The 23,779-nt window shown below is 49.3% G+C and overlaps 16 non-coding genes across 16 annotated transcripts; all 16 read right to left on the bottom strand.

Moving 5' to 3' along the window:
- Positions 1-1,281: 1,281 nt before the first annotated feature.
- Positions 1,282-1,373, bottom strand: trnay-gua (transfer RNA tyrosine (anticodon GUA)). Its single transcript is given in 2 exon segments — positions 1,282-1,317; positions 1,337-1,373. It is a non-coding gene; the product is annotated as a tRNA-Tyr (tRNA).
- A 1,331-nt stretch (positions 1,374-2,704) lies between these two features.
- Positions 2,705-2,796, bottom strand: trnay-gua (transfer RNA tyrosine (anticodon GUA)). The gene is given in 2 exon segments: positions 2,705-2,740; positions 2,760-2,796. It is a non-coding gene; the product is annotated as a tRNA-Tyr (tRNA).
- Positions 2,797-4,116: 1,320 nt separating this feature from the next.
- trnay-gua (transfer RNA tyrosine (anticodon GUA)) lies at positions 4,117-4,208 on the bottom strand. The gene is given in 2 exon segments: positions 4,117-4,152; positions 4,172-4,208. It is a non-coding gene; the product is annotated as a tRNA-Tyr (tRNA).
- Positions 4,209-5,528: 1,320 nt separating this feature from the next.
- Positions 5,529-5,620, bottom strand: trnay-gua (transfer RNA tyrosine (anticodon GUA)). Its single transcript is given in 2 exon segments — positions 5,529-5,564; positions 5,584-5,620. It is a non-coding gene; the product is annotated as a tRNA-Tyr (tRNA).
- Positions 5,621-6,940: 1,320 nt separating this feature from the next.
- On the bottom strand, positions 6,941-7,032 carry trnay-gua (transfer RNA tyrosine (anticodon GUA)). Its single transcript is given in 2 exon segments — positions 6,941-6,976; positions 6,996-7,032. It is a non-coding gene; the product is annotated as a tRNA-Tyr (tRNA).
- Positions 7,033-8,352: 1,320 nt separating this feature from the next.
- Positions 8,353-8,444, bottom strand: trnay-gua (transfer RNA tyrosine (anticodon GUA)). The gene is given in 2 exon segments: positions 8,353-8,388; positions 8,408-8,444. It is a non-coding gene; the product is annotated as a tRNA-Tyr (tRNA).
- Positions 8,445-9,764: 1,320 nt separating this feature from the next.
- trnay-gua (transfer RNA tyrosine (anticodon GUA)) lies at positions 9,765-9,856 on the bottom strand. The gene is given in 2 exon segments: positions 9,765-9,800; positions 9,820-9,856. It is a non-coding gene; the product is annotated as a tRNA-Tyr (tRNA).
- A 1,319-nt stretch (positions 9,857-11,175) lies between these two features.
- trnay-gua (transfer RNA tyrosine (anticodon GUA)) lies at positions 11,176-11,267 on the bottom strand. Its single transcript is given in 2 exon segments — positions 11,176-11,211; positions 11,231-11,267. It is a non-coding gene; the product is annotated as a tRNA-Tyr (tRNA).
- A 1,320-nt stretch (positions 11,268-12,587) lies between these two features.
- Positions 12,588-12,679, bottom strand: trnay-gua (transfer RNA tyrosine (anticodon GUA)). The gene is given in 2 exon segments: positions 12,588-12,623; positions 12,643-12,679. It is a non-coding gene; the product is annotated as a tRNA-Tyr (tRNA).
- Positions 12,680-13,999: 1,320 nt separating this feature from the next.
- Positions 14,000-14,091, bottom strand: trnay-gua (transfer RNA tyrosine (anticodon GUA)). The gene is given in 2 exon segments: positions 14,000-14,035; positions 14,055-14,091. It is a non-coding gene; the product is annotated as a tRNA-Tyr (tRNA).
- Positions 14,092-15,411: 1,320 nt separating this feature from the next.
- Positions 15,412-15,503, bottom strand: trnay-gua (transfer RNA tyrosine (anticodon GUA)). Its single transcript is given in 2 exon segments — positions 15,412-15,447; positions 15,467-15,503. It is a non-coding gene; the product is annotated as a tRNA-Tyr (tRNA).
- Positions 15,504-16,823: 1,320 nt separating this feature from the next.
- Positions 16,824-16,915, bottom strand: trnay-gua (transfer RNA tyrosine (anticodon GUA)). Its single transcript is given in 2 exon segments — positions 16,824-16,859; positions 16,879-16,915. It is a non-coding gene; the product is annotated as a tRNA-Tyr (tRNA).
- Positions 16,916-18,235: 1,320 nt separating this feature from the next.
- Positions 18,236-18,327, bottom strand: trnay-gua (transfer RNA tyrosine (anticodon GUA)). The gene is given in 2 exon segments: positions 18,236-18,271; positions 18,291-18,327. It is a non-coding gene; the product is annotated as a tRNA-Tyr (tRNA).
- A 1,320-nt stretch (positions 18,328-19,647) lies between these two features.
- Positions 19,648-19,739, bottom strand: trnay-gua (transfer RNA tyrosine (anticodon GUA)). Its single transcript is given in 2 exon segments — positions 19,648-19,683; positions 19,703-19,739. It is a non-coding gene; the product is annotated as a tRNA-Tyr (tRNA).
- A 1,320-nt stretch (positions 19,740-21,059) lies between these two features.
- On the bottom strand, positions 21,060-21,151 carry trnay-gua (transfer RNA tyrosine (anticodon GUA)). The gene is given in 2 exon segments: positions 21,060-21,095; positions 21,115-21,151. It is a non-coding gene; the product is annotated as a tRNA-Tyr (tRNA).
- Positions 21,152-22,471: 1,320 nt separating this feature from the next.
- trnay-gua (transfer RNA tyrosine (anticodon GUA)) lies at positions 22,472-22,563 on the bottom strand. Its single transcript is given in 2 exon segments — positions 22,472-22,507; positions 22,527-22,563. It is a non-coding gene; the product is annotated as a tRNA-Tyr (tRNA).
- Positions 22,564-23,779: the final 1,216 nt, after the last annotated feature.

Below are 23,779 nucleotides of genomic sequence, written 5' to 3'. Positions count from 1 at the left end.
TGAGCATGTTGACGCATCTGGACTCATGGCGTGGCCTGTGCGTCTTCAGTACCAGCCCATGCTGCAGCGCGGTGGGACTGTCAACCGCCAGCGACTCTTTACAGCCTGGAAAACGCGTGTGACTAACAATCACAAGAGTGTAGCTTTGACTTCTTATCAGGCTCGCAGATTTTTTGCAAGCTGCGCATTCTGAATTTAAAGACCTTGCAAGCTGCCCGACTTGGTCGTGCTGCCTGGCCGCTTGCATGGCAAGTGCCTTCTTCGCGCAGCAGGCAGCATATCAGTCTGCTCAATCGAAGGTCCTGAGTCAAATGCTCAGAAAAGCAATCAATGCTCGCAAGTCGTTCTTTTGGCTTCTCTCGCCTCATATATCCATCTTTGCAAAAATCAAGACGTCTTGCTTATGACATGGCAGAAAAAGGTTTGCTGTGCTTTGACCCATCTGGCATGAACTCAGTGACACGTGAGACCACATTTCTTTCTGGAGAATTGCTCTGAGCCAAAAGCAGAGTGGAGAATGCAGGCATCGATCCCGCTACCTCTCACATGCGAAGCGAGCGCTCTACCATTTGAGCTAATTCCCCAGTAGCTTATTGCAGGTTGCCCTCATTTGCTTCACAGTCGCCTTTTCGCACTCGTCTCCAAGCTGCTCCACGACCATCAGAGAACTGGCCCACTCCTTGTATCCAATCGACATTGCGGAGCAGCAGCGAGCGAGCAACAGCAGGACGCGAAGCCACAGTAACGAAGAAAGAAGCCGAGAAGAGCACGAGACCGTGGAAGGGAAGCGAGGTGACCGGAAAGTAGCGGCCGCCCTGTGTGTGAGGGAGCAGGCGACAGCGCTGTCTGACTGATAGCCAACTTGTTTTGCCTGAAAGGGAGTGCTGAGTGCTTTGAAGTGTTGCTGCTCTGCAGTACTACAATGTATCCCATATTGTACCGAATTGTACTTGAACTGAAAAGCAAGGAAATGTATCGAACGGAACTGCCGTCAGCACCCAAATGTAGTGTATGGGATTGCTGACCGCAGCTAAATGTACTGAACTGCTTTTGAATGGACTGTACAAATTTTTATATGCAAATTTTGAAATTTAAAAAAACTCTGTGCTGGTGAGCAGACACAAATGCTCAAGAATAACAGCTGTGTGAAGGTGGATGCAGAGTGCATTCAGGTTTGAGACGAGAAAAGTGGTGTCCTGCTCCTTCGTGGCAACATGATGCACCATAAAGTGATGAGAACTGGTTTGAGCGAATTGCTGCTTAATCCAAAAGTACACTCGCTCCTTCGAGCCGGAATTGAACCAGCGACCTAAGGATGACTTTGCTGAGTATTCCACTACAGTCCTCCGCTCTACCAACTGAGCTATCGAAGGGAAGCGCCAAAGATTTTTCTGTGCGATGATTGTTTTCCGTGAGCATGTTGACGCATCTGGACTCGTGGCATGGCCTGTGCGTCTTCAGTACCAGCCCATGCTGCAGCGCGGTGGGACTGTCAACCGCCAGCGACTCTTTACAGCCTGGAAAACGCGTGTGACTAACAATCACAAGAGTGTAGCTTTGACTTCTTATCAGGCTCGCAGATTTTTTGCAAGCTGCGCATTCTGAATTTAAAGACCTTGCAAGCTGCCCGACTTGGTCGTGCTGCCTGGCCGCTTGCATGGCAAGTGCCTTCTTCGCGCAGCAGGCAGCATATCAGTCTGCTCAATCGAAGGTCCTGAGTCAAATGCTCAGAAAAGCAATCAATGCTCGCAAGTCGTTCTTTTGGCTTCTCTCGCCTCATATATCCATCTTTGCAAAAATCAAGACGTCTTGCTTATGACATGGCAGAAAAAGGTTTGCTGTGCTTTGACCCATCTGGCATGAACTCAGTGACACGTGAGACCACATTTCTTTCTGGAGAATTGCTCTGAGCCAAAAGCAGAGTGGAGAATGCAGGCATCGATCCCGCTACCTCTCACATGCTAAGCGAGCGCTCTACCATTTGAGCTAATTCCCCAGTAGCTTCTTGCAGGTTGCCCTCATTTGCTTCACAGTCGCCTTTTCGCACTCGTCTCCAAGCTGCTCCACGACCATCAGAGAACTGGCCCACTCCTTGTATCCAATCGACATTGCGGAGCAGCAGCGAGCGAGCAACAGCAGGACGCGAAGCCACAGTAACGAAGAAAGAAGCCGAGAAGAGCACGAGACCGTGGAAGGGAAGCGAGGTGACCGGAAAGTAGCGGCCGCCCTGTATGTGAGGGAGCAGGCGACAGCGCTGTCTGACTGATAGCCAACTTGTTTTGCCTGAAAGGGAGTGCTGAGTGCTTTGAAGTGTTGCTGCTCTGCAGTTTGTTGAATGTACTACAATGTATCCCATATTGTACCGAATTGTACTTGAACTGAAAAGCAAGGAAATGTATCGAACGGAACTGCCGTCAGCACCCAAATGTAGTGTATGGGATTGCTGACCGCAGCTAAATGTACTGAACTGCTTTTGAATGGACTGTACAAATTTTTATATGCAAATTTTGAAATTTAAAAAAACTCTGTGCTGGTGAGCAGACACAAATGCTCAAGCATAACAGCTGTGTGAAGGTGGATGCAGAGTGCATTCAGGTTTGAGACGAGAAAAGTGGTGTCCTGCTCCTTCGTGGCAACATGATGCACCATAAAGTGATGAGAACTGGTTTGAGCGAATTGCTGCTTAATCCAAAAGTACACTAGCTCCTTCGAGCCGGAATTGAACCAGCGACCTAAGGATGACTTTGCTGAGTATTCCACTACAGTCCTCCGCTCTACCAACTGAGCTATCGAAGGGAAGCGCCAAAGATGTTCCTGTGCGATGATTGTTTTCCGTGAGCATGTTGACGCATCTGGACTTGTGGCGTGGCCTGTGCGTCTTCAGTACCAGCCCATGCTGCAGCGCGGTGGGACTGTCAACCGCCAGCGACTCTTTACAGCCTGGAAAACGCGTGTGACTAACAATCACAAGAGTGTAGCTTTGACTTCTTATCAGGCTCGCAGATTTTTTGCAAGCTGCGCATTCTGAATTTAAAGACCTTGCAAGCTGCCCGACTTGGTCGTGCTGCCTGGCCGCTTGCATGGCAAGTGCCTTCTTCGCGCAGCAGGCAGCATGTCAGTCTGCTCAATCGAAGGTCCTGAGTCAAATGCTCAGAAAAGCAATCAATGCTCGCAAGTCGTTCTTTTGGCTTCTCTCGCCTCATATATCCATCTTTGCAAAAATCAAGACGTCTTGCTTATGACATGGCAGAAAAAGGTTTGCTGTGCTTTGACCCATCTGGCATGAACTCAGTGACACGTGAGACCACATTTCTTTCTGGAGAATTGCTCTGAGCCAAAAGCAGAGTGGAGAATGCAGGCATCGATCCCGCTACCTCTCACATGCGAAGCGAGCGCTCTACCATTTGAGCTAATTCCCCAGTAGCTTATTGCAGGTTGCCCTCATTTGCTTCACAGTCGCCTTTTCGCACTCGTCTCCAAGCTGCTCCACGACCATCAGAGAACTGGCCCACTCCTTGTATCCAATCGACATTGCGGAGCAGCAGCGAGCGAGCAACAGCAGGACGCGAAGCCACAGTAACGAAGAAAGAAGCCGAGAAGAGCACGAGACCGTGGAAGGGAAGCGAGGTGACCGGAAAGTAGCGGCCGCCCTGTGTGTGAGGGAGCAGGCGACAGCGCTGTCTGACTGATAGCCAACTTGTTTTGCCTGAAAGGGAGTGCTGAGTGCTTTGAAGTGTTGCTGCTCTGCAGTACTACAATGTATCCCATATTGTACCGAATTGTACTTGAACTGAAAAGCAAGGAAATGTATCGAACGGAACTGCCGTCAGCACCCAAATGTAGTGTATGGGATTGCTGACCGCAGCTAAATGTACTGAACTGCTTTTGAATGGACTGTACAAATTTTTATATGCAAATTTTGAAATTTAAAAAAACTCTGTGCTGGTGAGCAGACACAAATGCTCAAGCATAACAGCTGTGTGAAGGTGGATGCAGAGTGCATTCAGGTTTGAGACGAGAAAAGTGGTGTCCTGCTCCTTCGTGGCAACATGATGCACCATAAAGTGATGAGAACTGGTTTGAGCGAATTGCTGCTTAATCCAAAAGTACACTAGCTCCTTCGAGCCGGAATTGAACCAGCGACCTAAGGATGACTTTGCTGAGTATTCCACTACAGTCCTCCGCTCTACCAACTGAGCTATCGAAGGGAAGCGCCAAAGATGTTCCTGTGCGATGATTGTTTTCCGTGAGCATGTTGACGCATCTGGACTTGTGGCGTGGCCTGTGCGTCTTCAGTACCAGCCCATGCTGCAGCGCGGTGGGACTGTCAACCGCCAGCGACTCTTTACAGCCTGGAAAACGCGTGTGACTAACAATCACAAGAGTGTAGCTTTGACTTCTTATCAGGCTCGCAGATTTTTTGCAAGCTGCGCATTCTGAATTTAAAGACCTTGCAAGCTGCCCGACTTGGTCGTGCTGCCTGGCCGCTTGCATGGCAAGTGCCTTCTTCGCGCAGCAGGCAGCATGTCAGTCTGCTCAATCGAAGGTCCTGAGTCAAATGCTCAGAAAAGCAATCAATGCTCGCAAGTCGTTCTTTTGGCTTCTCTCGCCTCATATATCCATCTTTGCAAAAATCAAGACGTCTTGCTTATGACATGGCAGAAAAAGGTTTGCTGTGCTTTGACCCATCTGGCATGAACTCAGTGACACGTGAGACCACATTTCTTTCTGGAGAATTGCTCTGAGCCAAAAGCAGAGTGGAGAATGCAGGCATCGATCCCGCTACCTCTCACATGCGAAGCGAGCGCTCTACCATTTGAGCTAATTCCCCAGTAGCTTATTGCAGGTTGCCCTCATTTGCTTCACAGTCGCCTTTTCGCACTCGTCTCCAAGCTGCTCCACGACCATCAGAGAACTGGCCCACTCCTTGTATCCAATCGACATTGCGGAGCAGCAGCGAGCGAGCAACAGCAGGACGCGAAGCCACAGTAACGAAGAAAGAAGCCGAGAAGAGCACGAGACCGTGGAAGGGAAGCGAGGTGACCGGAAAGTAGCGGCCGCCCTGTGTGTGAGGGAGCAGGCGACAGCGCTGTCTGACTGATAGCCAACTTGTTTTGCCTGAAAGGGAGTGCTGAGTGCTTTGAAGTGTTGCTGCTCTGCAGTACTACAATGTATCCCATATTGTACCGAATTGTACTTGAACTGAAAAGCAAGGAAATGTATCGAACGGAACTGCCGTCAGCACCCAAATGTAGTGTATGGGATTGCTGACCGCAGCTAAATGTACTGAACTGCTTTTGAATGGACTGTACAAATTTTTATATGCAAATTTTGAAATTTAAAAAAACTCTGTGCTGGTGAGCAGACACAAATGCTCAAGAATAACAGCTGTGTGAAGGTGGATGCAGAGTGCATTCAGGTTTGAGACGAGAAAAGTGGTGTCCTGCTCCTTCATGGCAACATGATGCACCATAAAGTGATGAGAACTGGTTTGAGCGAATTGCTGCTTAATCCAAAAGTACACTCGCTCCTTCGAGCCGGAATTGAACCAGCGACCTAAGGATGACTTTGCTGAGTATTCCACTACAGTCCTCCGCTCTACCAACTGAGCTATCGAAGGGAAGCGCCAAAGATTTTCCTGTGCAATGATTGTTTTCCGTGAGCATGTTGACGCATCTGGACTCGTGGCGTGGCCTGTGCGTCTTCAGTACCAGCCCATGCTGCAGCGCGGTGGGACTGTGAACCGCCAGCGACTCTTTACAGCCTGGAAAACGCGTGTGACTAACAATCACAAGAGTGTAGCTTTGACTTCTTATCAGGCTCGCAGATTTTTTGCAAGCTGCGCATTCTGAATTTAAAGACCTTGCAAGCTGCCCGACTTGGTCGTGCTGCCTGGCCGCTTGCATGGCAAGTGCCTTCTTCGCGCAGCAGGCAGCATGTCAGTCTGCTCAATCGAAGGTCCTGAGTCAAATGCTCAGAAAAGCAATCAATGCTCGCAAGTCGTTCTTTTGGCTTCTCTCGCCTCATATATCCATCTTTGCAAAAATCAAGACGTCTTGCTTATGACATGGCAGAAAAAGGTTTGCTGTGCTTTGACCCATCTGGCATGAACTCAGTGACACGTGAGACCACATTTCTTTCTGGAGAATTGCTCTGAGCCAAAAGCAGAGTGGAGAATGCAGGCATCGATCCCGCTACCTCTCACATGCTAAGCGAGCGCTCTACCATTTGAGCTAATTCCCCAGTAGCTACTTGCAGGTTGCCCTCATTTGCTTCACAGTCGCCTTTTCGCACTCGTCTCCAAGCTGCTCCACGACCATCAGAGAACTGGCCCACTCCTTGTATCCAATCGACATTGCGGAGCAGCAGCGAGCGAGCAACAGCAGGACGCGAAGCCACAGTAACGAAGAAAGAAGCCGAGAAGAGCACGAGACCGTGGAAGGGAAGCGAGGTGACCGGAAAGTAGCGGCCGCCCTGTGTGTGAGGGAGCAGGCGACAGCGCTGTCTGACTGATAGCCAACTTGTTTTGCCTGAAAGGGAGTGCTGAGTGCTTTGAAGTGTTGCTGCTCTGCAGTACTACAATGTATCCCATATTGTACCGAATTGTACTTGAACTGAAAAGCAAGGAAATGTATCGAACGGAACTGCCGTCAGCACCCAAATGTAGTGTATGGGATTGCTGACCGCAGCTAAATGTACTGAACTGCTTTTGAATGGACTGTACAAATTTTTATATGCAAATTTTGAAATTTAAAAAAACTCTGTGCTGGTGAGCAGACACAAATGCTCAAGCATAACAGCTGTGTGAAGGTGGATGCAGAGTGCATTCAGGTTTGAGACGAGAAAAGTGGTGTCCTGCTCCTTCGTGGCAACATGATGCACCAGAAAGTGATGAGAACTGGTTTGAGCGAATTGCTGCTTAATCCAAAAGTACACTCGCTCCTTCGAGCCGGAATTGAACCAGCGACCTAAGGATGACTTTGCTGAGTATTCCACTACAGTCCTCCGCTCTACCAACTGAGCTATCGAAGGGAAGCGCCAAAGATTTTTCTGTGCGATGATTGTTTTCCGTGAGCATGTTGACGCATCTGGACTCATGGCGTGGCCTGTGCGTCTTCAGTACCAGCCCATGCTGCAGCGCGGTGGGACTGTCAACCGCCAGCGACTCTTTACAGCCTGGAAAACGCGTGTGACTAACAATCACAAGAGTGTAGCTTTGACTTCTTATCAGGCTCGCAGATTTTTTGCAAGCTGCGCATTCTGAATTTAAAGACCTTGAAAGCTGCCCGACTTGGTCGTGCTGCCTGGCCGCTTGCATGGCAAGTGCCTTCTTCGCGCAGCAGGCAGCATATCAGTCTGCTCAATCGAAGGTCCTGAGTCAAATGCTCAGAAAAGCAATCAATGCTCGCAAGTCGTTCTTTTGGCTTCTCTCGCCTCATATATCCATCTTTGCAAAAATCAAGACGTCTTGCTTATGACATGGCAGAAAAAGGTTTGCTGTGCTTTGACCCATCTGGCATGAACTCAGTGACACGTGAGACCACATTTCTTTCTGGAGAATTGCTCTGAGCCAAAAGCAGAGTGGAGAATGCAGGCATCGATCCCGCTACCTCTCACATGCGAAGCGAGCGCTCTACCATTTGAGCTAATTCCCCAGTAGCTTATTGCAGGTTGCCCTCATTTGCTTCACAGTCGCCTTTTCGCACTCGTCTCCAAGCTGCTCCACGACCATCAGAGAACTGGCCCACTCCTTGTATCCAATCGACATTGCGGAGCAGCAGCGAGCGAGCAACAGCAGGACGCGAAGCCACAGTAACGAAGAAAGAAGCCGAGAAGAGCACGAGACCGTGGAAGGGAAGCGAGGTGACCGGAAAGTAGCGGCCGCCCTGTGTGTGAGGGAGCAGGCGACAGCGCTGTCTGACTGATAGCCAACTTGTTTTGCCTGAAAGTGAGTGCTGAGTGCTTTGAAGTGTTGCTGCTCTGCAGTACTACAATGTATCCCATATTGTACCGAATTGTACTTGAACTGAAAAGCAAGGAAATGTATCGAACGGAACTGCCGTCAGCACCCAAATGTAGTGTATGGGATTGCTGACCGCAGCTAAATGTACTGAACTGCTTTTGAATGGACTGTACAAATTTTTATATGCAAATTTTGAAATTTAAAAAAACTCTGTGCTGGTGAGCAGACACAAATGCTCAAGAATAACAGCTGTGTGAAGGTGGATGCAGAGTGCATTCAGGTTTGAGACGAGAAAAGTGGTGTCCTGCTCCTTCGTGGCAACATGATGCACCATAAAGTGATGAGAACTGGTTTGAGCGAATTGCTGCTTAATCCAAAAGTACACTCGCTCCTTCGAGCCGGAATTGAACCAGCGACCTAAGGATGACTTTGCTGAGTATTCCACTACAGTCCTCCGCTCTACCAACTGAGCTATCGAAGGGAAGCGCCAAAGATTTTCCTGTGCGATGATTGTTTTCCGTGAGCATGTTGACGCATCTGGACTCGTGGCGTGGCCTGTGCGTCTTCAGTACCAGCCCGTGCTGCAGCGCGGTGGGACTGTGAACCGCCAGCGACTCTTTACAGCCTGGAAAACGCGTGTGACTAACAATCACAAGAGTGTAGCTTTGACTTCTTATCAGGCTCGCAGATTTTTTGCAAGCTGCGCATTCTGAATTTAAAGACCTTGCAAGCTGCCCGACTTGGTTGTGCTGCCTGGCCGCTTGCATGGCAAGTGCCTTCTTCGCGCAGCAGGCAGCATATCAGTCTGCTCAATCGAAGGTCCTGAGTCAAATGCTCAGAAAAGCAATCAATGCTCGCAAGTCGTTCTTTTGGCTTCTCTCGCCTCATATATCCATCTTTGCAAAAATCAAGACGTCTTGCTTATGACATGGCAGAAAAAGGTTTGCTGTGCTTTGACCCATCTGGCATGAACTCAGTGACACGTGAGACCACATTTCTTTCTGGAGAATTGCTCTGAGCCAAAAGCAGAGTGGAGAATGCAGGCATCGATCCCGCTACCTCTCACATGCTAAGCGAGCGCTCTACCATTTGAGCTAATTCCCCAGTAGCTACTTGCAGGTTGCCCTCATTTGCTTCACAGTCGCCTTTTCGCACTCGTCTCCAAGCTGCTCCACGACCATCAGAGAACTGGCCCACTCCTTGTATCCAATCGACATTGCGGAGCAGCAGCGAGCGAGCAACAGCAGGACGCGAAGCCACAGTAACGAAGAAAGAAGCCGAGAAGAGCACGAGACCGTGGAAGGGAAGCGAGGTGACCGGAAAGTAGCGGCCGCCCTGTGTGTGAGGGAGCAGGCGACAGCGCTGTCTGACTGATAGCCAACTTGTTTTGCCTGAAAGGGAGTGCTGAGTGCTTTGAAGTGTTGCTGCTCTGCAGTACTACAATGTATCCCATATTGTACCGAATTGTACTTGAACTGAAAAGCAAGGAAATGTATCGAACGGAACTGCCGTCAGCACCCAAATGTAGTGTATGGGATTGCTGACCGCAGCTAAATGTACTGAACTGCTTTTGAATGGACTGTACAAATTTTTATATGCAAATTTTGAAATTTAAAAAAACTCTGTGCTGGTGAGCAGACACAAATGCTCAAGCATAACAGCTGTGTGAAGGTGGATGCAGAGTGCATTCAGGTTTGAGACGAGAAAAGTGGTGTCCTGCTCCTTCGTGGCAACATGATGCACCATAAAGTGATGAGAACTGGTTTGAGCGAATTGCTGCTTAATCCAAAAGTACACTCGCTCCTTCGAGCCGGAATTGAACCAGCGACCTAAGGATGACTTTGCTGAGTATTCCACTACAGTCCTCCGCTCTACCAACTGAGCTATCGAAGGGAAGCGCCAAAGATTTTTCTGTGCGATGATTGTTTTCCGTGAGCATGTTGACGCATCTGGACTCATGGCGTGGCCTGTGCGTCTTCAGTACCAGCCCATGCTGCAGCGCGGTGGGACTGTCAACCGCCAGCGACTCTTTACAGCCTGGAAAACGCGTGTGACTAACAATCACAAGAGTGTAGCTTTGACTTCTTATCAGGCTCGCAGATTTTTTGCAAGCTGCGCATTCTGAATTTAAAGACCTTGAAAGCTGCCCGACTTGGTCGTGCTGCCTGGCCGCTTGCATGGCAAGTGCCTTCTTCGCGCAGCAGGCAGCATATCAGTCTGCTCAATCGAAGGTCCTGAGTCAAATGCTCAGAAAAGCAATCAATGCTCGCAAGTCGTTCTTTTGGCTTCTCTCGCCTCATATATCCATCTTTGCAAAAATCAAGACGTCTTGCTTATGACATGGCAGAAAAAGGTTTGCTGTGCTTTGACCCATCTGGCATGAACTCAGTGACACGTGAGACCACATTTCTTTCTGGAGAATTGCTCTGAGCCAAAAGCAGTGTGGAGAATGCAGGCATCGATCCCACTACCTCTCACATGCTAAGCAAGCGCTCTACCATTTGAGCTAATTCCCCAGTAGTTTCTTGCAGGTTGCCCTCATTTGCTTCACAGTCGCCTTTTCGCACTCGTCTCCAAGCTGCTCCACGACCATCAGAGAACTGGCCCACTCCTTGTATCCAATCGACATTGCGGAGCAGCAGCGAGCGAGCAACAGCAGGACGCGAAGCCACAGTAACGAAGAAAGAAGCCGAGAAGAGCACGAGACCGTGGAAGGGAAGCGAGGTGACCGGAAAGTAGCGGCCGCCCTGTGTGTGAGGGAGCAGGCGACAGCGCTGTCTGACTGATAGCCAACTTGTTTTGCCTGAAAGGGAGTGCTGAGTGCTTTGAAGTGTTGCTGCTCTGCAGTACTACAATGTATCCCATATTGTACCGAATTGTACTTGAACTGAAAAGCAAGGAAATGTATCGAACGGAACTGCCGTCAGCACCCAAATGTAGTGTATGGGATTGCTGACCGCAGCTAAATGTACTGAACTGCTTTTGAATGGACTGTACAAATTTTTATATGCAAATTTTGAAATTTAAAAAAACTCTGTGCTGGTGAGCAGACACAAATGCTCAAGAATAACAGCTGTGTGAAGGTGGATGCAGAGTGCATTCAGGTTTGAGACGAGAAAAGTGTGTCCTGCTCCTTCGTGGCAACATGATGCACCATAAAGTGATGAGAACTGGTTTGAGCGAATTGCTGCTTAATCCAAAAGTACACTCGCTCCTTCGAGCCGGAATTGAACCAGCGACCTAAGGATGACTTTGCTGAGTATTCCACTACAGTCCTCCGCTCTACCAACTGAGCTATCGAAGGGAAGCGCCAAAGATTTTTCTGTGCGATGATTGTTTTCCGTGAGCATGTTGACGCATCTGGACTCGTGGCGTGGCCTGTGCGTCTTCAGTACCAGCCCATGCTGCAGCGCGGTGGGACTGTCAACCGCCAGCGACTCTTTACAGCCTGGAAAACGCGTGTGACTAACAATCACAAGAGTGTAGCTTTGACTTCTTATCAGGCTCGCAGATTTTTTGCAAGCTGCGCATTCTGAATTTAAAGACCTTGCAAGCTGCCCGACTTGGTCGTGCTGCCTGGCCGCTTGCATGGCAAGTGCCTTCTTCGCGCAGCAGGCAGCATATCAGTCTGCTCAATCGAAGGTCCTGAGGCAAATGCTCAGAAAAGCAATCAATGCTCGCAAGTCGTTCTTTTGGCTTCTCTCGCCTCATATATCCATCTTTGCAAAAATCAAGACGTCTTGCTTATGACATGGCAGAAAAAGGTTTGCTGTGCTTTGACCCATCTGGCATGAACTCAGTGACACGTGAGACCACATTTCTTTCTGGAGAATTGCTCTGAGCCAAAAGCAGAGTGGAGAATGCAGGCATCGATCCCGCTATCTCTCACATGCTAAGCGAGCGCTCTACCATTTGAGCTAATTCCCCAGTAGCTACTTGCAGGTTGCCCTCATTTGCTTCACAGTCGCCTTTTCGCACTCGTCTCCAAGCTGCTCCACGACCATCAGAGAACTGGCCCACTCCTTTTATCCAATCGACATTGCGGAGCAGCAGCGAGCGAGCAACAGCAGGACGCGAAGCCACAGTAACGAAGAAAGAAGCCGAGAAGAGCACGAGACCGTGGAAGGGAAGCGAGGTGACCGGAAAGTAGCGGCCGCCCTGTGTGTGAGGGAGCAGGCGACAGCGCTGTCTGACTGATAGCCAACTTGTTTTGCCTGAAAGGGAGTGCTGAGTGCTTTGAAGTGTTGCTGCTCTGCAGTACTACAATGTATCCCATATTGTACCGAATTGTACTTGAACTGAAAAGCAAGGAAATGTATCGAACGGAACTGCCGTCAGCACCCAAATGTAGTGTATGGGATTGCTGACCGCAGCTAAATGTACTGAACTGCTTTTGAATGGACTGTACAAATTTTTATATGCAAATTTTGAAATTTAAAAAAACTCTGTGCTGGTGAGCAGACACAAATGCTCAAGCATAACAGCTGTGTGAAGGTGGATGCAGAGTGCATTCAGGTTTGAGACGAGAAAAGTGGTGTCCTGCTCCTTCGTGGCAACATGATGCACCATAAAGTGATGAGAACTGGTTTGAGCGAATTGCTGCTTAATCCAAAAGTACACTCGCTCCTTCGAGCCGGAATTGAACCAGCGACCTAAGGATGACTTTGCTGAGTATTCCACTACAGTCCTCCGCTCTACCAACTGAGCTATCGAAGGGAAGCGCCAAAGATTTTTCTGTGCGATGATTGTTTTCCGTGAGCATGTTGACGCATCTGGACTCATGGCGTGGCCTGTGCGTCTTCAGTACCAGCCCATGCTGCAGCGCGGTGGGACTGTCAACCGCCAGCGACTCTTTACAGCCTGGAAAACGCGTGTGACTAACAATCACAAGAGTGTAGCTTTGACTTCTTATCAGGCTCGCAGATTTTTTGCAAGCTGCGCATTCTGAATTTAAAGACCTTGCAAGCTGCCCGACTTGGTCGTGCTGCCTGGCCGCTTGCATGGCAAGTGCCTTCTTCGCGCAGCAGGCAGCATATCAGTCTGCTCAATCGAAGGTCCTGAGTCAAATGCTCAGAAAAGCAATCAATGCTCGCAAGTCGTTCTTTTGGCTTCTCTCGCCTCATATATCCATCTTTGCAAAAATCAAGACGTCTTGCTTATGACATGGCAGAAAAAGGTTTGCTGTGCTTTGACCCATCTGGCATGAACTCAGTGACACGTGAGACCACATTTCTTTCTGGAGAATTGCTCTGAGCCAAAAGCAGTGTGGAGAATGCAGGCATCGATCCCACTACCTCTCACATGCTAAGCGAGCGCTCTACCATTTGAGCTAATTCCCCAGTAGTTTCTTGCAGGTTGCCCTCATTTGCTTCACAGTCGCCTTTTCGCACTCGTCTTCAAGCTGCTCCACGACCATCAGAGAACTGGCCCACTCCTTGTATCCAATCGACATTGCGGAGCAGCAGCGAGCGAGCAACAGCAGGACGCGAAGCCACAGTAACGAAGAAAGAAGCCGAGAAGAGCACGAGACCGTGGAAGGGAAGCGAGGTGACCGGAAAGTAGCGGCCGCCCTGTGTGTGAGGGAGCAGGCGACAGCGCTGTCTGACTGATAGCCAACTTGTTTTGCCTGAAAGGGAGTGCTGAGTGCTTTGAAGTGTTGCTGCTCTGCAGTACTACAATGTATCCCATATTGTACCGAATTGTACTTGAACTGAAAAGCAAGGAAATGTATCGAACGGAACTGCCGTCAGCACCCAAATGTAGTGTATGGGATTGCTGACCGCAGCTAAATGTACTGAACTGCTTTTGAATGGACTGTACAAATTTTTATATGCAAATTTTGAAATTTAAAAAAACTCTGTGCTGGTGAGCAGACACAAATGCTCAAGAATAACAGCTGTGTGAAGGTGGATGCAGAGTGCATTCAGGTTTGAGACGAGAAAAGTGGTGTCCTGCTCCTTCATGGCAACATGATGCACCATAAAGTGATGAGAACTGGTTTGAGCGAATTGCTGCTTAATCCAAAAGTACACTCGCTCCTTCGAGCCGGAATTGAACCAGCGACCTAAGGATGACTTTGCTGAGTATTCCACTACAGTCCTCCGCTCTACCAACTGAGCTATCGAAGGGAAGCGCCAAAGATTTTCCTGTGCAATGATTGTTTTCCGTGAGCATGTTGACGCATCTGGACTCGTGGCGTGGCCTGTGCGTCTTCAGTACCAGCCCATGCTGCAGCGCGGTGGGACTGTGAACCGCCAGCGACTCTTTACAGCCTGGAAAACGCGTGTGACTAACAATCACAAGAGTGTAGCTTTGACTTCTTATCAGGCTCGCAGATTTTTTGCAAGCTGCGCATTCTGAATTTAAAGACCTTGCAAGCTGCCCGACTTGGTCGTGCTGCCTGGCCGCTTGCATGGCAAGTGCCTTCTTCGCGCAGCAGGCAGCATGTCAGTCTGCTCAATCGAAGGTCCTGAGTCAAATGCTCAGAAAAGCAATCAATGCTCGCAAGTCGTTCTTTTGGCTTCTCTCGCCTCATATATCCATCTTTGCAAAAATCAAGACGTCTTGCTTATGACATGGCAGAAAAAGGTTTGCTGTGCTTTGACCCATCTGGCATGAACTCAGTGACACGTGAGACCACATTTCTTTCTGGAGAATTGCTCTGAGCCAAAAGCAGAGTGGAGAATGCAGGCATCGATCCCGCTACCTCTCACATGCGAAGCGAGCGCTCTACCATTTGAGCTAATTCCCCAGTAGCTTATTGCAGGTTGCCCTCATTTGCTTCACAGTCGCCTTTTCGCACTCGTCTCCAAGCTGCTCCACGACCATCAGAGAACTGGCCCACTCCTTGTATCCAATCGACATTGCGGAGCAGCAGCGAGCGAGCAACAGCAGGACGCGAAGCCACAGTAACGAAGAAAGAAGCCGAGAAGAGCACGAGACCGTGGAAGGGAAGCGAGGTGACCGGAAAGTAGCGGCCGCCCTGTGTGTGAGGGAGCAGGCGACAGCGCTGTCTGACTGATAGCCAACTTGTTTTGCCTGAAAGGGAGTGCTGAGTGCTTTGAAGTGTTGCTGCTCTGCAGTACTACAATGTATCCCATATTGTACCGAATTGTACTTGAACTGAAAAGCAAGGAAATGTATCGAACGGAACTGCCGTCAGCACCCAAATGTAGTGTATGGGATTGCTGACCGCAGTTAAATGTACTGAACTGCTTTTGAATGGACTGTACAAATTTTTATATGCAAATTTTGAAATTTAAAAAAACTCTGTGCTGGTGAGCAGACACAAATGCTCAAGAATAACAGCTGTGTGAAGGTGGATGCAGAGTGCATTCAGGTTTGAGACGAGAAAAGTGGTGTCCTGCTCCTTCGTGGCAACATGATGCACCATAAAGTGATGAGAACTGGTTTGAGCGAATTGCTGCTTAATCCAAAAGTACACTCGCTCCTTCGAGCCGGAATTGAACCAGCGACCTAAGGATGACTTTGCTGAGTATTCCACTACAGTCCTCCGCTCTACCAACTGAGCTATCGAAGGGAAGCGCCAAAGATTTTTCTGTGCGATGATTGTTTTCCGTGAGCATGTTGACGCATCTGGACTCGTGGCGTGGCCTGTGCGTCTTCAGTACCAGCCCGTGCTGCAGCGCGGTGGGACTGTGAACCGCCAGCGACTCTTTACAGCCTGGAAAACGCGTGTGACTAACAATCACAAGAGTGTAGCTTTGACTTCTTATCAGGCTCGCAGATTTTTTGCAAGCTGCGCATTCTGAATTTAAAGACCTTGCAAGCTGCCCGACTTGGTCGTGCTGCCTGGCCGCTTGCATGGCAAGTGCCTTCTTCGCGCAGCAGGCAGCATATCAGTCTGCTCAATCGAAGGTCCTGAGTCAAATGCTCAGAAAAGCAATCAATGCTCGCAAGTCGTTCTTTTGGCTTCTCTCGCCTCATATATCCATCTTTGCAAAAATCAAGACGTCTTGCTTATGACATGGCAGAAAAAGGTTTGCTGTGCTTTGACCCATCTGGCATGAACTCAGTGACATGTGAGACCACATTTCTTTCTGGAGAATTGCTCTGAGCCAAAAGCAGAGTGGAGAATGCAGGCATCGATCCCGCTACCTCTCACATGCTAAGCGAGCGCTCTACCATTTGAGCTAATTCCCCAGTAGCTACTTGCAGGTTGCCCTCATTTGCTTCACAGTCGCCTTTTCGCACTCGTCTCCAAGCTGCTCCACGACCATCAGAGAACTGGCCCACTCCTTGTATCCAATCGACATTGCGGAGCAGCAGCGAGCGAGCAACAGCAGGACGCGAAGCCACAGTAACGAAGAAAGAAGCCGAGAAGAGCACGAGACCGTGGAAGGGAAGCGAGGTGACCGGAAAGTAGCGGCCGCCCTGTGTGTGAGGGAGCAGGCGACAGCGCTGTCTGACTGATAGCCAACTTGTTTTGCCTGAAAGGGAGTGCTGAGTGCTTTGAAGTGTTGCTGCTCTGCAGTACTACAATGTATCCCATATTGTACCGAATTGTACTTGAACTGAAAAGCAAGGAAATGTATCGAACGGAACTGCCGTCAGCACCCAAATGTAGTGTATGGGATTGCTGACCGCAGCTAAATGTACTGAACTGCTTTTGAATGGACTGTACAAATTTTTATATGCAAATTTTGAAATTTAAAAAAACTCTGTGCTGGTGAGCAGACACAAATGCTCAAGCATAACAGCTGTGTGAAGGTGGATGCAGAGTGCATTCAGGTTTGAGACGAGAAAAGTGGTGTCCTGCTCCTTCGTGGCAACATGATGCACCAGAAAGTGATGAGAACTGGTTTGAGCGAATTGCTGCTTAATCCAAAAGTACACTCGCTCCTTCGAGCCGGAATTGAACCAGCGACCTAAGGATGACTTTGCTGAGTATTCCACTACAGTCCTCCGCTCTACCAACTGAGCTATCGAAGGGAAGCGCCAAAGATTTTTCTGTGCGATGATTGTTTTCCGTGAGCATGTTGACGCATCTGGACTCATGGCGTGGCCTGTGCGTCTTCAGTACCAGCCCATGCTGCAGCGCGGTGGGACTGTCAACCGCCAGCGACTCTTTACAGCCTGGAAAACGCGTGTGACTAACAATCACAAGAGTGTAGCTTTGACTTCTTATCAGGCTCGCAGATTTTTTGCAAGCTGCGCATTCTGAATTTAAAGACCTTGCAAGCTGCCCGACTTGGTCGTGCTGCCTGGCCGCTTGCATGGCAAGTGCCTTCTTCGCGCAGCAGGCAGCATATCAGTCTGCTCAATCGAAGGTCCTGAGTCAAATGCTCAGAAAAGCAATCAATGCTCGCAAGTCGTTCTTTTGGCTTCTCTCGCCTCATATATCCATCTTTGCAAAAATCAAGACGTCTTGCTTATGACATGGCAGAAAAAGGTTTGCTGTGCTTTGACCCATCTGGCATGAACTCAGTGACACGTGAGACCACATTTCTTTCTGGAGAATTGCTCTGAGCCAAAAGCAGAGTGGAGAATGCAGGCATCGATCCCGCTACCTCTCACATGCGAAGCGAGCGCTCTACCATTTGAGCTAATTCCCCAGTAGCTTATTGCAGGTTGCCCTCATTTGCTTCACAGTCGCCTTTTCGCACTCGTCTCCAAGCTGCTCCACGACCATCAGAGAACTGGCCCACTCCTTGTATCCAATCGACATTGCGGAGCAGCAGCGAGCGAGCAACAGCAGGACGCGAAGCCACAGTAACGAAGAAAGAAGCCGAGAAGAGCACGAGACCGTGGAAGGGAAGCGAGGTGACCGGAAAGTAGCGGCCGCCCTGTGTGTGAGGGAGCAGGCGACAGCGCTGTCTGACTGATAGCCAACTTGTTTTGCCTGAAAGGGAGTGCTGAGTGCTTTGAAGTGTTGCTGCTCTGCAGTACTACAATGTATCCCATATTGTACCGAATTGTACTTGAACTGAAAAGCAAGGAAATGTATCGAACGGAACTGCCGTCAGCACCCAAATGTAGTGTATGGGATTGCTGACCGCAGCTAAATGTACTGAACTGCTTTTGAATGGACTGTACAAATTTTTATATGCAAATTTTGAAATTTAAAAAAACTCTGTGCTGGTGAGCAGACACAAATGCTCAAGAATAACAGCTGTGTGAAGGTGGATGCAGAGTGCATTCAGGTTTGAGACGAGAAAAGTGGTGTCCTGCTCCTTCGTGGCAACATGATGCACCATAAAGTGATGAGAACTGGTTTGAGCGAATTGCTGCTTAATCCAAAAGTACACTCGCTCCTTCGAGCCGGAATTGAACCAGCGACCTAAGGATGACTTTGCTGAGTATTCCACTACAGTCCTCCGCTCTACCAACTGAGCTATCGAAGGGAAGCGCCAAAGATTTTCCTGTGCGATGATTGTTTTCCGTGAGCATGTTGACGCATCTGGACTCGTGGCGTGGCCTGTGCGTCTTCAGTACCAGCCCGTGCTGCAGCGCGGTGGGACTGTGAACCGCCAGCGACTCTTTACAGCCTGGAAAACGCGTGTGACTAACAATCACAAGAGTGTAGCTTTGACTTCTTATCAGGCTCGCAGATTTTTTGCAAGCTGCGCATTCTGAATTTAAAGACCTTGCAAGCTGCCCGACTTGGTCGTGCTGCCTGGCCGCTTGCATGGCAAGTGCCTTCTTCGCGCAGCAGGCAGCATATCAGTCTGCTCAATCGAAGGTCCTGAGTCAAATGCTCAGAAAAGCAATCAATGCTCGCAAGTCGTTCTTTTGGCTTCTCTCGCCTCATATATCCATCTTTGCAAAAATCAAGACGTCTTGCTTATGACATGGCAGAAAAAGGTTTGCTGTGCTTTGACCCATCTGGCATGAACTCAGTGACACGTGAGACCACATTTCTTTCTGGAGAATTGCTCTGAGCCAAAAGCAGAGTGGAGAATGCAGGCATCGATCCCGCTACCTCTCACATGCTAAGCGAGCGCTCTACCATTTGAGCTAATTCCCCAGTAGCTACTTGCAGGTTGCCCTCATTTGCTTCACAGTCGCCTTTTCGCACTCGTCTCCAAGCTGCTCCACGACCATCAGAGAACTGGCCCACTCCTTGTATCCAATCGACATTGCGGAGCAGCAGCGAGCGAGCAACAGCAGGACGCGAAGCCACAGTAACGAAGAAAGAAGCCGAGAAGAGCACGAGACCGTGGAAGGGAAGCGAGGTGACCGGAAAGTAGCGGCCGCCCTGTGTGTGAGGGAGCAGGCGACAGCGCTGTCTGACTGATAGCCAACTTGTTTTGCCTGAAAGGGAGTGCTGAGTGCTTTGAAGTGTTGCTGCTCTGCAGTACTACAATGTATCCCATATTGTACCGAATTGTACTTGAACTGAAAAGCAAGGAAATGTATCGAACGGAACTGCCGTCAGCACCCAAATGTAGTGTATGGGATTGCTGACCGCAGCTAAATGTACTGAACTGCTTTTGAATGGACTGTACAAATTTTTATATGCAAATTTTGAAATTTAAAAAAACTCTGTGCTGGTGAGCAGACACAAATGCTCAAGCATAACAGCTGTGTGAAGGTGGATGCAGAGTGCATTCAGGTTTGAGACGAGAAAAGTGGTGTCCTGCTCCTTCGTGGCAACATGATGCACCATAAAGTGATGAGAACTGGTTTGAGCGAATTGCTGCTTAATCCAAAAGTACACTCGCTCCTTCGAGCCGGAATTGAACCAGCGACCTAAGGATGACTTTGCTGAGTATTCCACTACAGTCCTCCGCTCTACCAACTGAGCTATCGAAGGGAAGCGCCAAAGATTTTTCTGTGCGATGATTGTTTTCCGTGAGCATGTTGACGCATCTGGACTCATGGCGTGGCCTGTGCGTCTTCAGTACCAGCCCATGCTGCAGCGCGGTGGGCATGTCAACCGCCAGCGACTCTTTACAGCCTGGAAAACGCGTGTGACTAACAATCACAAGAGTGTAGCTTTGACTTCTTATCAGGCTCGCAGATTTTTTGCAAGCTGCGCATTCTGAATTTAAAGACCTTGAAAGCTGCCCGACTTGGTCGTGCTGCCTGGCCGCTTGCATGGCAAGTGCCTTCTTCGCGCAGCAGGCAGCATATCAGTCTGCTCAATCGAAGGTCCTGAGTCAAATGCTCAGAAAAGCAATCAATGCTCGCAAGTCGTTCTTTTGGCTTCTCTCGCCTCATATATCCATCTTTGCAAAAATCAAGACGTCTTGCTTATGACATGGCAGAAAAAGGTTTGCTGTGCTTTGACCCATCTGGCATGAACTCAGTGACACGTGAGACCACATTTCTTTCTGGAGAATTGCTCTGAGCCAAAAGCAGTGTGGAGAATGCAGGCATCGATCCCACTACCTCTCACATGCTAAGCGAGCGCTCTACCATTTGAGCTAATTCCCCAGTAGTTTCTTGCAGGTTGCCCTCATTTGCTTCACAGTCGCCTTTTCGCACTCGTCTCCAAGCTGCTCCACGACCATCAGAGAACTGGCCCACTCCTTGTATCCAATCGACATTGCGGAGCAGCAGCGAGCGAGCAACAGCAGGACGCGAAGCCACAGTAACGAAGAAAGAAGCCGAGAAGAGCACGAGACCGTGGAAGGGAAGCGAGGTGACCGGAAAGTAGCGGCCGCCCTGTGTGTGAGGGAGCAGGCGACAGCGCTGTCTGACTGATAGCCAACTTGTTTTGCCTGAAAGGGAGTGCTGAGTGCTTTGAAGTGTTGCTGCTCTGCAGTACTACAATGTATCCCATATTGTACCGAATTGTACTTGAACTGAAAAGCAAGGAAATGTATCGAACGGAACTGCCGTCAGCACCCAAATGTAGTGTATGGGATTGCTGACCGCAGCTAAATGTACTGAACTGCTTTTGAATGGACTGTACAAATTTTTATATGCAAATTTTGAAATTTAAAAAAACTCTGTGCTGGTGAGCAGACACAAATGCTCAAGCATAACAGCTGTGTGAAGGTGGATGCAGAGTGCATTCAGGTTTGAGACGAGAAAAGTGGTGTCCTGCTCCTTCGTGGCAACATGATGCACCAGAAAGTGATGAGAACTGGTTTGAGCGAATTGCTGCTTAATCCAAAAGTACACTCGCTCCTTCGAGCCGGAATTGAACCAGCGACCTAAGGATGACTTTGCTGAGTATTCCACTACAGTCCTCCGCTCTACCAACTGAGCTATCGAAGGGAAGCGCCAAAGATTTTTCTGTGCGATGATTGTTTTCCGTGAGCATGTTGACGCATCTGGACTCGTGGCGTGGCCTGTGCGTCTTCAGTACCAGCCCATGCTGCAGCGCGGTGGGACTGTCAACCGCCAGCGACTCTTTACAGCCTGGAAAACGCGTGTGACTAACAATCACAAGAGTGTAGCTTTGACTTCTTATCAGGCTCGCAGATTTTTTGCAAGCTGCGCATTCTGAATTTAAAGACCTTGCAAGCTGCCCGACTTGGTCGTGCTGCCTGGCCGCTTGCATGGCAAGTGCCTTCTTCGCGCAGCAGGCAGCATATCAGTCTGCTCAATCGAAGGTCCTGAGGCAAATGCTCAGAAAAGCAATCAATGCTCGCAAGTCGTTCTTTTGGCTTCTCTCGCCTCATATATCCATCTTTGCAAAAATCAAGACGTCTTGCTTATGACATGGCAGAAAAAGGTTTGCTGTGCTTTGACCCATCTGGCATGAACTCAGTGACACGTGAGACCACATTTCTTTCTGGAGAATTGCTCTGAGCCAAAAGCAGAGTGGAGAATGCAGGCATCGATCCCGCTATCTCTCACATGCTAAGCGAGCGCTCTACCATTTGAGCTAATTCCCCAGTAGCTACTTGCAGGTTGCCCTCATTTGCTTCACAGTCGCCTTTTCGCACTCGTCTCCAAGCTGCTCCACGACCATCAGAGAACTGGCCCACTCCTTTTATCCAATCGACATTGCGGAGCAGCAGCGAGCGAGCAACAGCAGGACGCGAAGCCACAGTAACGAAGAAAGAAGCCGAGAAGAGCACGAGACCGTGGAAGGGAAGCGAGGTGACCGGAAAGTAGCGGCCGCCCTGTGTGTGAGGGAGCAGGCGACAGCGCTGTCTGACTGATAGCCAACTTGTTTTGCCTGAAAGGGAGTGCTGAGTGCTTTGAAGTGTTGCTGCTCTGCAGTACTACAATGTATCCCATATTGTACCGAATTGTACTTGAACTGAAAAGCAAGGAAATGTATCGAACGGAACTGCCGTCAGCACCCAAATGTAGTGTATGGGATTGCTGACCGCAGCTAAATGTACTGAACTGCTTTTGAATGGACTGTACAAATTTTTATATGCAAATTTTGAAATTTAAAAAAACTCTGTGCTGGTGAGCAGACACAAATGCTCAAGCATAACAGCTGTGTGAAGGTGGATGCAGAGTGCATTCAGGTTTGAGACGAGAAAAGTGGTGTCCTGCTCCTTCGTGGCAACATGATGCACCATAAAGTGATGAGAACTGGTTTGAGCGAATTGCTGCTTAATCCAAAAGTACACTCGCTCCTTCGAGCCGGAATTGAACCAGCGACCTAAGGATGACTTTGCTGAGTATTCCACTACAGTCCTCCGCTCTACCAACTGAGCTATCGAAGGGAAGCGCCAAAGATTTTTCTGTGCGATGATTGTTTTCCGTGAGCATGTTGACGCATCTGGACTCATGGCGTGGCCTGTGCGTCTTCAGTACCAGCCCATGCTGCAGCGCGGTGGGACTGTCAACCGCCAGCGACTCTTTACAGCCTGGAAAACGCGTGTGACTAACAATCACAAGAGTGTAGCTTTGACTTCTTATCAGGCTCGCAGATTTTTTGCAAGCTGCGCATTCTGAATTTAAAGACCTTGAAAGCTGCCCGACTTGGTCGTGCTGCCTGGCCGCTTGCATGGCAAGTGCCTTCTTCGCGCAGCAGGCAGCATATCAGTCTGCTCAATCGAAGGTCCTGAGTCAAATGCTCAGAAAAGCAATCAATGCTCGCAAGTCGTTCTTTTGGCTTCTCTCGCCTCATATATCCATCTTTGCAAAAATCAAGACGTCTTGCTTATGACATGGCAGAAAAAGGTTTGCTGTGCTTTGACCCATCTGGCATGAACTCAGTGACACGTGAGACCACATTTCTTTCTGGAGAATTGCTCTGAGCCAAAAGCAGAGTGGAGAATGCAGGCATCGATCCCGCTACCTCTCACATGCTAAGCGAGCGCTCTACCATTTGAGCTAATTCCCCAGTAGCTACTTGCAGGTTGCCCTCATTTGCTTCACAGTCGCCTTTTCGCACTCGTCTCCAAGCTGCTCCACGACCATCAGAGAACTGGCCCACTCCTTGTATCCAATCGACATTGCGGAGCAGCAGCGAGCGAGCAACAGCAGGACGCGAAGCCACAGTAACGAAGAAAGAAGCCGAGAAGAGCACGAGACCGTGGAAGGGAAGCGAGGTGACCGGAAAGTAGCGGCCGCCCTGTGTGTGAGGGAGCAGGCGACAGCGCTGTCTGACTGATAGCCAACTTGTTTTGCCTGAAAGGGAGTGCTGAGTGCTTTGAAGTGTTGCTGCTCTGCAGTACTACAATGTATCCCATATTGTACCGAATTGTACTTGAACTGAAAAGCAAGGAAATGTATCGAACGGAACTGCCGTCAGCACCCAAATGTAGTGTATGGGATTGCTGACCGCAGCTAAATGTACTGAACTGCTTTTGAATGGACTGTACAAATTTTTATATGCAAATTTTGAAATTTAAAAAAACTCTGTGCTGGTGAGCAGACACAAATGCTCAAGCATAACAGCTGTGTGAAGGTGGATGCAGAGTGCATTCAGGTTTG

This window comes from Pristiophorus japonicus, unplaced genomic scaffold (assembly GCF_044704955.1).
Source record: "Pristiophorus japonicus isolate sPriJap1 unplaced genomic scaffold, sPriJap1.hap1 HAP1_SCAFFOLD_429, whole genome shotgun sequence".
NCBI classification, from domain to species: Eukaryota; Metazoa; Chordata; class Chondrichthyes; family Pristiophoridae; genus Pristiophorus; species Pristiophorus japonicus.
Note: the sequence above shows the minus strand (reverse complement) of the source record. Positions and strands in the feature narration are given on the sequence as shown.